A 12,500-nucleotide genomic window follows, 5' to 3' on the forward strand; every position below is an offset into this window, starting at 1 on the left:
TTGCCATTAGAAAAAATAAATGAGATTAAATGCCCCAATTCCGAGAAGGTGGGAGCCATGAGAGGCACTCACCAACCCCCAAAGCGGGACATGGGAGAACGCAGTCAGCAGGTGGGAAGAGTCTTCAGATGTTGGCAGTTTGGGGGAGAGGGGCACCGACGAGTGGAGTGCCCCACCCAAGTATCACCCCGTTGTTATACTGGTCAGACCTACGGTCATCTATCTCAAGAGTGGGCAGCAAAAAACTCCGAGGGCAACCAGGATGTAGCACACGCACTCCTCCCCCCACCAAGCATCCGAGGACAGGGAGGTAGAGGAAGGGGGAGACAAGGGAGATCAATAACCCTCCGCAAGTCATCAGAACCAGCAGCTGAGGCAGTGGTGAGAGTGATGACGACGGACATGGTAGAGCAGGCACTGGGACCTCCATCGGTACCTCCGACCTCATCCCGCAGCACTAAGGAGCAGCGGCATTGCAAGCAAGGTCGTTGGTTTGTTCCCCGTATATCCTAATAGGCGGCTAGGAATGTTATCAGTTAGGATTGACCTACCAGATAAATCCATTTGAGCGCTGATCGACACAGGAGCCAGCATTTCACTGATTGAAAAAAGATTCTCCTCAAACCCACAACAGTCAGCGGCATCCCTCATCCTCGACACGCCAGGAGGAAATAAACTACATGTAAGCTATACAACGATCGTCAACTTTAAAGTGGGATCTGTGAAGTTTACACATGGTTTTTATGATTTGCGCACCTTAGGAATTATAGAAATCGAGGCTATAACTAGGAATTGATTTTGTAAGTAGTAATCACATATGACTTTTTGAGGAAAAAGATACAATAACAGTGAAAGCAGGAGGGTGCATTTTGCCAATAGAAAGTCATGAGAGAGTAAGTGCTTGTGCGGGTACGGAGAGATGATTAAGTAAGGTAACAGCTGTACCTGAAAGAGGAAAAGTGTTGTCTCCCCTAGAAACTTACGAGCATATCAGTGACTGCATATCAGCCTCTTCTGGAAGGAACCAAGGTCCTATTTAAACCATATGACAATAGGGCGCACGTAGTTTTAAAGGGCTTATCAGAAATAAAAGAGAACAGAGCTGATATAACGATAGTTAATTTGTCAAATAAAAGAGTTGTGCTAGGAAGTGATTCTGTGTGTGAATTAGAGTTATGTGAAATTGCTAATAATGGGATCTTGGGAGCCACAACTCCTGCCCACACAGATGAACCTATTCAGAACTTGATTTTTCATGAGCGATAACTATGTCCTTCAGAATATCAACCTGTAGCTAGTGACATTGTTAATAATTATTCCAATGTACTTGCAATTGGTGACGAGCCACCCGGGAGGATTGATCAATTTCCTTTTAGCATTACAACTGGGGAGGCGAAGCCAATCAGATCAAGGCCTTATAAGGTACCCATTCATTTCTAGGGAGAGATAAAAAGGGAAATTAGCAAATTTAAGGAACAAAGGATCATCGAGGAGAGCAAATCCCCCTGGGCTTCACCAATTGTAGTTATTAGGAAAAAGGATGGCTCGGTAAGATTGTGTGTTCATTATAGGAAGTTGAATGCAGTCATTAAGGATAATGCATTTCAATTGCCCTTGATCGAAGAATTACTTGTTAAGGTATGGGATACTAAATATTTTACAGCATTTATAGGTGACGATCAACTATTTCAGTAAAAATTTTCTTCCTTTCGGTGTTAAAAAATGCTCCAAGTCATTTCTCTAGAGTAATAATGGCATTATTTTCTCCCTTAATTGGCCATAATGTTCTTGCTTATTCAAACAATATCATAATTACAGTGAAAAAATAATAATGATATTCGTAAAGTTTTGAAAACATTGCGACATGATGATATGCAAATAAATTGTTCAAAGTGCAAATTTTTCTGTGAACAGGTCTAATTCTTAGGTCATATAATAACTACAGAAGGTATCCAACCCTGCCCCAGTAAAGGAGAACCTATCAGAGATTTCCCCAGGCCACATACCCCTGAAAAAGTAGCTGGGTTCCTTGGGCTCGCTGGGAATGACCGTAAATTCAAAAGAGGTTTTGGAGAGATAGCCAGACCCTTAGATGCTTCAAAGAAACAATAAGTAATGAATTGGGGAGTGGAAGAAGGAAGGCCCTTTAACCATTTGAAAGCGGCCTTAACTAGCAATGATTAACTCATATATACTAGATTTGTTTGCTGGTTTTTAGTGACAACAGATGCGAGTAGCTTAGCTATTGGTGGCGTATTTTCTCAAAAAGATGATAAAGGTAGAGGGCGACCCATTTGTTTAGCTTCCAGGGCATTAAAATGACCCAAAAAGAATTATAGTATATTTGATCGAGAGGCTTTGGCTATTCTTTGGGTTCTAGAGAGGCATCGGCTCTTTTTATTAGGTCAGTTGATTTAGTTATAAAGTGATCATCCTTACGTGACATATTTTATAAAACTGACTTGTCATCTAGACAAGCAAGATGGATTAAAAGATTGTTAGAGTTTAATATAAAGGGTTTTCACCACAGAAGGTAAAGCTAAGAAGGTAGCTGATGCTTTCTCCAGAGGTGAACTAATAGGAGTAACAACTAGGGCACAAAAGAGGAACGAAGATCGAAATCTAAATATTGAAGACCCCCATCAAAATAGAGAACAGAATGTGAATACTTATGAGGAGCAATCAGAAAATAGAGAGAGAGAGAGAGAGAGAGAGAGAGAGAGAGAGAGAGAGAGAGAGAGAGAGAGAGAGAGAGAGAGATGGGAACGGTGAAGGTGAATATATGTGGGTGGCCGAGAACATGACCAGGGATATCCAGAATGAATGCGCTGATGATGCGGGTGTGAATGATTTGGGAGGCTGGGACATAAAAGAAGTCCGAGTAGGAAAGATAAGAGAGGAATGGATGGAAAGAGTGCGAGCAGTGATTAAAGGGGAATCGGAGAGTTATCCATCATTTCTGAATGTGCCTGTGATTTTTTTTTTCATAGAGAATGATATCTTTTATTGTGCTTACGAGAAGAGGGGAGGGGAATTTTGTGCCCAGGTAGTTCTTCCTCCTTCATTAATTAATCGAGCCATCCAAATCGTACATGCTATTCCGTATGCAGAGCATTTAGGGATTGATAGAACATTAAGGAGAGCACGAGAATCCTTCTTTTCGTTAGGAATGAAAAAATCTATAGAAAATTATATAAAAGGTTGTCATACTTGTAACTGTTTGAAATAACATAAAAACACTCTACTAGACAAACAGATACCAGAAGGTTGCCTTTGATTCCTATTTTATTATAAAGAGTGCATATGGTTGTGGTAGGACCTTTTCCTACTGGTTTAACACAACCTAAGTATATATGTGTGTTTAGTGATGCATTTACTCGATACTCTCATACTTAGGCAATATGGGATTAATCAGCAAATTCTTAGCCCAGGCACTGTGCTTTTTCATTACTAGGTTTGGTTGCCTGAAAATTTTGATGAGTGATAATGGTCTTGAGTTTATGAATAAGGTGGTTTTATCGGTCATGGACTTGCTGAAAATTTAACACTTTTCAGTGACCGCATAGAGGCTTTCAGCTAATGGTTTAGTGGAATCGCATGATAGGGAAGTAGTGGGAATTTTACGTTACTTAGTGGCTGATGACCCCATTCATTGGCACGCCATGCTTCCTACAGCTGAGCTAGCTTTGAACATGGCATATGATACTTCACTCAGGGACACGCCTTTCTTTTTATTGTATGGACAGGATCCTGTGTTACCATATACGGTCCTGATTAATTCGCAACAGCTGCCAATTTATTCAACTGAGCAATACTGTGTCAATCTACTGAATCTCTTGAGGAGAGTAATGAACACCACTGAAAGGTTTTTGAAGAGTTAATGAAAAACACAACTCAAAGTATGATGGTCGCTTCAATACTGCACTAGTAAAATTATTTGTAGGTGATCGTGTGTATTTGAAACGATTACAATCTAGGAAACACAAACTAGAGCCAGCATATTTGGGTCCGTACCAAGTAAAGATGGGTAAATCTAACACAGTAGTGATACAAAGCATTATTAATGGCGCAGTCTCTAAACATCACCAGGCACATATACATGTGGTGCCATAAGAGGTAGTTTTAAAAAGTCTCAATCAGAGTGTACCTCCTTAACCCTGCATATGTAATATTCCACGAGTTGATGAGTAGTATTTTTTTTTCTTTGCTGTTGTTGTTGATGTTGTTTCAACAGGCCTCGTTTCTTCTTTTGACGTGTTTTAAATATACTTGATGATAACAATGTATTTTTAAGTTAGGGCTTAACATATACGTAAAGTGTAGTGGTAATTTTGCTGAGTGTTGCAATATGTATGACATACTGCTGAGTGAACCTAAAATTATCAGAGGTTAAATAGGTCAGGTGAAATCCGTCCGGTGGATGCTATATTATTCATGTATTTATATGATTCCTAGTTGTTGGGGCCAGGGCGGTTCCCGAAGAGCAAGTGACTGCTGGATTAAAGTTCAGCCTTAAGGAAAATATTTAAATTATATTGTATATATTTTTACATGCAATATTTCAAGTTTTATATTTTTTATTGGACATATATACATATATATATATATATATATATATATATATATATATATATATATATATATATATATATATGTATGTATAAATGTATGTATATATATATATATATATATACATATATATATATATATATGTATATATATATATATATATATATATATATATATATATACATATAAATATATATATATATATATATATATATATATATATATATATATATATATATATATATGTGTATATATATATATATATATATATATATATATATATATATATATGTGTGTGTATATATATATATATAACGGATTTTGAGCGAAGCGAAAAATCTATTTTTGGGTGAGATAGCCATGTCGTCCTGATGGAAGTTCCTATAGGGTAGCTTCCTAGGGTATATTACAACTACGGCGATATTCCCAGAGAATTTACCTTAAGGTACCAGAATTCTAACTCCTGGAGCGAGTATCCCTCGTGAAAGGGATATCGCGACATATCAGAGGACGTATTCTAGACACGTCACATGGCAATCTACGACCTGAACAGAGATTCGTCTCGTAGGAGGGAGATTGACGAGATACGAATTCGGGAAAGAAAAAGGGGAGCCGCTCCCAAGGCTTCCCTATCCCCCGATTCGTATGCGTGCCTGGCGCCAATCCTGGCGCCATCTGTATTCCTTGTAGCGTACACGAGGTGCTACAGATACTGTATGTAGGGAGGGGTCCTACAGCCCTTTCTTAGAAAGGCAAGGGCGGGTCCATCAGGACGACATGGCTATCTCACCCAAAAATAGATTTTTCGCTTCGCTCAAAATCCGTTTTTTGGGCTCAAGCCATGTCGTCCTGATGGAAGTGTACCAGAGCATTACTGTATCTGTGGATTCTCAGAACGTGCCGTACTCCCCGGAGATATTTATTCCCGGTCGACTAGACCTAGAGACCTAAGATGTTACCGTTATACATCTTTTCAACTAACTATAAACTATGTTAGAGCTTCCTGCCCCCTACAGGGAAGAGTCCTACTAGACTCTGGAAAGTCTCGAAGAGTACATATATCTATGTATGAATACCAGGCAAGCTAATATAGTGGTCTCGCCCTATATTAAGTAAAGCATAGTTTGTAAAGGACCACTGCGTCAATATGAAATATCGACCAGTTTTCCGCACAATACTTGTATTGGCCAAAGGTTTTATATCCGCATAGGAGGAAAACCAATGCAACATAGCTTGCATAAAGGAACAATTCTATTAGAATTATCCCAGATAAGGTACATAGAATGAATGCTCAATTATACCAATAAATTGACACAGGTGAAGGAGACGCAAAGTTCTCAAGAACAAGCTTATTGACAGACAATAAACAGACAGGTTAACCACAATTATACATATATATATAAGAAGAGGATAACCCAAAACTTTAAGCATAAGTATGATAGTAAACAGGGCTTGTTTGTCTGAAAGAAAAACATTAGATGCCACTTTTAAGATACCGAGGTATCAAAGTCATAAAAGCCTGTATTACAAATCAATGACATTAGCGTTAGAAACGCTCGGCACACATGTCTGCACTTATGCTAGGTTCACCTTCGGAAATGGAACAGTCTGGATGGGCAACACAGTGCCCTCACTTAGTTTGTAGTACAGTATGTAACTACACACTCACCCTGGAATTAATCGTCCCAATTAAGACCACTGTTCCTCGCAGAGTTAAACAGTAGGGTTAACACCGCGACCCACTGCTACCACAGATCTCTTTTAGTTCCTCTACTTGCTTCGCATAGTGGCGAAAGAACACTCTGGAAGACTTCCAGCCAGTGTATGAACGGAGATGTTCAAATCCATGCAATTAAAGAAATTTAAGAATGAGGCAACTTTCCTCGGATCGTGACCTGCGGGTGTATTGTCAGGATCCGCTCTGCGAATAAAATATGTGATTTTTGCTCTGAGTTGATTCAGAGATAAATTTGAGCCTGATGTTTCTCCCCTGAATAGTTGACCACCCTTGAAGTCTGAAGTTCTATGAAGATAGACCTTTAGGCATTCTACTGGACATAGAGATGCATCTTCTTTCAGAGGGCAGATTCTCCAGGGACCCCACCTGTTGGTGGGTAACTCATTCTTGGCGAGAAACGTAGGATCCGGAAACAGGTTCAGTTCTTCCCCATCCAGGAACTGAACACGACCTGCCTCTCTCGAGAGGCTACAATTTCACTAACCCTGGCCCCGGACGCGAGTGCAAATTAGGAAAATAACTTTTTGTGTCAAATCCTTTAACGCACATTCTTCATTGCTCAACAGAGAAGCGAAATGAAGAACTTGTCTAAAGACCATGAAATGGGCTTTGGAGGTGCTGAAGGTCTGAGCCTAGCACAGGCTTTCGGGACTTTATTAAAGATCTCGTTACCTAGGTCGACCTGGAAGGCATATAGAATGGGTCTTGTCAAAGCAGACTTACACGCTGAAATCGTGTTCGCTGCCAACCCTTGACCATGGAGGTGGGGAAAAAAGATAAGCAGAAGTCTGTCAAGATCTCCTGCGGAATCTTCGCCTTGACAAAAGGCCACCCATTTTCTCTAAGATGACTCATATTGCCTTCTAGTAGATTTGCATTTATATTCCTCAATGAAGTCTATACTGGCTTTCGAAATCCCGAAACGCTTTCTCACCGCTAGGGAGAGAAAATCATGAACTGCAGGGTCCGGGTTTTCTGTAATGAAGCGCAGACAGTTGACTTCTGGACTCGCTGGGTCAGAACTGGATCTGGTAGTGGTACAAACTTCAGCTACAGTTCCAATGCCAGGAGGAACCACACGCTGTTCGGCCACTTGTGGGCCACTATTGCCGCTACCCTTTGAAGGATCTCAGTTTGTTGAGGACCCTCAACAGAAGGTTGTGAGGAGGGAACAGATAAATCTTGGACCATCTGTTCCAGTCGAGGGACATCGCGTCCACTGCTTCCGCTAAGGGGTCCTCGTACGGGGCACGTACAGGGGCAACTTCTTGTTGTCTTTCGTCGCAAAGAGGTCTATCTGCAGTTCTGGGACTGATTCAGAATGAAGGAGAATGATCCTGCGTCTAAGGACCATTCCGACTCTATCGGTGTGAACCTGGATAGAGCGTCCGCTGTCACATTGCGGACTCCTTGAAGGTGAACTGCCGACAGGTACCACTTCTTCTTTTCCGCCAATCGGAAGACGGCCAACATCACCTGGTTGAGAGGTGGTGACCTCGATCCTTGTCGATTCAAGTATCTTACAACTACCTCGCTGTCTATTACCACTTTATGTGGAACGAATGACGCGGGGAGACTTTCTTTAAGGTAAGGAGCACTGCCCTAGCTTCTAGAAAGTTTTATGAGAAAGGTCTTGAATAGCCTGGACCAAGTCCCCTGGACTTTTTTCCGATGAGAGTGACCTCCCCATCCCTCCTTTGAGGCGTCTGAGTGAATCGTCACCGACGGGGGAGGTGGCTGAAGAAGAACCTGACTTCTTTAGATGTCTGGCTTGGGACCAAGGCCTGAGAAGAGTACTTAGCCGAAGCGGCTGGTCTTCTCAGATCTCTTCACGCGTTTGATGCATAACTTCTCCAAACTCCGATTGCATCCTTTAGCTGTGCTCTTAGCACTGGGTCTGTCACCGAAGCAAACTGGAGAGAGCGCAGTACTCTCTCCTGCTCGTGTCTTGATATCCTTTCGGAATCTTGAAGTCTCTTGACAGAACCCGCTATCTCCTTCCTTTTCTTCGCTGGGGTGGAGAAACGGTGTGACAAAAGGTCCCAGTGGATCTTAGCCACTGGAACTTTTGAGATGGAGAAAGTCGAGACTTTTTCTGTTGATCTTGAAGCCTAGGTACTCTAGGAACTGGATCACTGACTGGAAGCTTGCAAGCATTCTGTCTCGGATGCAGCCCACACCAACCAGTCGTCCAGGTAGGCTACTACCTGAATTCCCTTTAGGCGAAATTGTTTGAGAGCTACGCTCGCAAGCTTCGTAAAAATCCTTGGGGCTATGTTTAGCCCGAATGGCATGGCTCCGAAGGCGTATAGTCTTCGCTGTAGCCTGAACCCTAGGTAGGGGGAGAGTCGATGGCTAATTGGAATGTGCCAGTAGGCATCTGACAAGTCTATAGAGACGGAATATGCCCTCTTGGGCAGTAAGGTCCTTATGTGTTGCAGTGTTAGCATTTTGAATTTGCAATTCACTATGAACTTGTTAAGTGGCGACAAGTCCAGAATGACTCTGAGCTTTTCCGAGTCTTTCTTGGGAACACAAAACAGCCTCCCTTAGAAATTGATGGGCTTCACCCTTTTTCTCCAACCGTTCTTGAACGTACTCCTCCATAACGGGGGTGGAGTGTTGGAAAAAACCGAAGGTACGGGGGTGGAGTGCTGTACCAGCTCCCGCCCAATCCATTCTTGAGTAGGCTGTGGGCCCAGGGATCGAAGGTCCACCGATCCCGAAATTTCAGAAGTCTCCCTCCTACCGGTATCACCTCACTTGGACTGCCGTCCTGAGGTCTTGCCTTCCTGACCACGACCACCCCTGAATCCCCTTCCCCTTGAGGGGCGTCTAGACGAGCCTCTGGCTGCTCCTCTAGGCTTTGCTCGGAAGGAAGTAGACTGCACTTCGAACGCTGGGGTGAATGCCGTGGACTGTGTCGACACGGCCTGGGGTACCCACTGAAAGGTGGTCGGGGTTTGTGCCACGATCTGGGGCACTGGGGGCAATGGCAATTGCAGTTGCTGTTGCTGTCTAAGAGGCTTGGCTGGCCGAGACGGTAGCCTAGTCCTCATAGTTTTCCTCTTTGGTTGAGGACCCTCATCCGGGGAAGACTTTCTTTTGATAGCCAGGTCCCACTTCTGGAGAAGGTTTCTATTCTCCAAGGTGGCTTTATCAAAAACTTCTTTGACCAAGTCGGTAGGGAAAAAGGTCTTTTCCCCAAATGTTGGAGGAGATTAGTTTCTTTAGCTCGTGCCTCACTGTAGCCGAGGTAAACACGAACTCCCTACAAGCTCTCCTTGCCTTGACGAAGCCATAAAGGTCCTTCGTCACTGTGGCCAGATGAGGCTTGGCCACTACCATGAACATTTCATGGACCTTGGGGTCACTTGCCATCGTCTCGAGAGTAGTCTGAAGAGACATTGAGGCAGTCAGTCTTTCTTTTGTATCGAGCTCACTTCGCAAAAGAAAGTCAGACAGCTTAGGGGGGTCCTTGCCGAACTGACGTCCGGCAATATCAGCCTCCAACTTTCCACTTAGAACGTAAGATGGACGTCCTTCCAATCTTTGTGGTCCATAGGCAGGGCCAGCGACAAGGATTTACACTCCTCTAGGGAGGGGCAAGACTTGCCGGCCTCGATTGCTTTTAGTACAGCCAGAAACCCTTTCTGTAAAAAGGGGGAAGGCTCTAGTAGGCGAGGACACAAAGGAAGGGAGCTTCCTATTCAATGCAGCTACCTTTGAGTTAGAGAAGCCCCTCTCTTTCATCGAAGATGAAAGTAGAGCTTGAGCCTTAGCATGGTCATCACTATGACCTCCTTCGGCTCTGCCTCCTCCTTTGAAGCTGGTTCCTTCCTCAGCCGGACATAACAGTCCGGATATGGTGCCTTGCTGGGCCAGAATTTCACCCTCCAGGGGAACTGAGCCCAGCATATCCGAGATGACGATCTTTCCAGTCGTCATCGACATGTGCTCAGCATACCTCCATGGGTTAGCATCCGAGCACAAAGGAAGGTCTTTCACATTGAGCTTTTCTGGGGCCCATGTGATTCTGCAAGGTACTGCATTCGCAGTTCCATTGCAGCCGCCTTCTCCTGATTCTCCTTCTGCATTTGTTGGATCATTCCAACAATAGAAGAGAGGGCCTGTCCCAGCTCTACTGGGAGACCGGCCGATGTAGAGGGACTTGAACTTCATCCTGGGCTTCTGCAAGGAGGTCTTCCTCCTGACACCCGTCCACATCAGATATCCTGTCATTTAGCTGGATGTCTTGCATCGCGACTGCGACTTCAGCATCCACCTGGATCTGAACTTAGGGGATCTCCTCTTGAGGCTGGGGAATCACTGCCTCAGCTGATGCCTTAGGGAAAAGATACGCCCTCATCTTCTCACTTGGAAGATAAGGGCCAGAAGTGTACTTTTGGAAGCCCCTTACCCAGGTACGAAGCTTCTTCCTAGCTATTTAAATGTCTCATTAATCAGGTTAGTGCACACAGTACATACCTGAGGGTCCCAATACCGGAGATCATCCTTGGAGACAGCGTATGCTGCGTGTCTCCTACAAAACTCATGTCCGCAGAGGTTCTTGCTGCTGATATTGCAGAAAGCACTTCCCCACTTCGGAGTGTCCTTCTGTAAAGAGAAGAAATTTCCATGAGTATCAAGTGAACTATGTATCACTGGATATGCATAGTATAGCATAACAATTCATAAATGAAAGACACACACTTGTGTTTCCCTCACAACCCATTGTTGCAGCCTTCCAGATAATAAAATCAAAAATGGTTTATCTCTACTAGAGTAACCAATGCAAGGTTTCCATAGGAAACAGGTGGAGCTCACACCTAGGCAATGATTTTAAAAATCCTGGATAATAGACGGGGAAGAACTCTGCTTCCTGTCTGAGGGCAACAGCAAAGGGCTGTGTACGAAAACACAATAGTGTTAGAAGATACAGTGCTGTACCTAAACTTTTACTATAGTTTTCTTCTTACTGTATATGCTATACAGAAGAATACTAGTACAGTATAGGAGGATGTGTGCCGGCCTGCCTTTGCCGGCCGGCACACACCACAATTAGCTTTAAAGTATACTACTTAACAGCTATAGGGCGGCAGCCCTCTGGTTCAAATGCCTGTGCCGGCGGCAGCAGCTGCCGGCCAGCAACAGCCAGTGTTGGCCGGCAATGATTGCCGGCCAGCAACTACACAAGGTAGTACCCAGCTGCCGGCCACACTCTTGGTGACCGGCAGACAAGGACTGACATAAGCCGGCCGGCAAAGGTACAAGACCGATGCCAGCCGGCAGCAAAAGAACCAGAAGACTACCCCTGCCCGGCTGCCGGCCTCATAGGCCGGCTGCCGGGACAGGTACAGCACTAGAAGAAAATAGAATGGATGCCGGGATAAGAGTGTACACAACCCCCCCAGCCCGGCAACCGAAAGAGTGCATATAAGGAAGGGGAGAAACTTAATTCAGGCTTCCTTGACCAATGCCGTCCGGCTCTGCCGGCAGGCATGGATGAGGGACCAAGAGAGGTCCGGGCAGCACTCGAAAACATAAGACCCTTGCCGTCCAGCGTCTCTGCCGGCCGGCAATGGGCTTAGTCAATCCAAATCCCAACCTATACTAGGTCCAGAAGTAGAATGACATATGGTACAGTAATACCCCTGCCGGCCAGCTCTGCCGGCCGGCAAGGTACAGTACAGTAATGGCTAGGCCATTACGGAGATAGAGGGGGAAGGGACAAGAGGGTCCTGCCAACCTTGCTTTAGTGACAGATCACCCGTAGCCAAGAACTCTGTCTTAGCCTAAGGGAGATCTAAGGGAAAGGGCCAGCGCAGTAGTATAATACCTGCCAGCTTCCAGAGCACCAAAGCAAGGAAGGCGTTGCAACTCCCAAGGGAAGATTTATCCTCCCCGAGAACAGCAACAGGACTTAGTCTGGTCGATCACACAAGAAGGAATCATAACTACAGAAACCTTCGACAGTGACCTAAGGGAGCTCAGCTCCCTTTGTAAGTGTTAGGTCAGCGAGGGAGACTCTGCCCCAAGCCAAACAACACGGACTCAGACTAAAAACTCTGTTGTTCTGACCCTCTTTGAACCAGACTCTGCTGGAACAGGAAGGTACAGTAACACCCTAGTATAGTTTTATCGAAAATAAATTCGGAAAAAACCACTTAGGGATAAGCCCAAGGCTTAAACA

The sequence above is a fragment of the Palaemon carinicauda genome, chromosome 32, assembly GCF_036898095.1.
Source record: "Palaemon carinicauda isolate YSFRI2023 chromosome 32, ASM3689809v2, whole genome shotgun sequence".
NCBI lineage: Eukaryota > Metazoa > Arthropoda > Malacostraca > Decapoda > Palaemonidae > Palaemon > Palaemon carinicauda.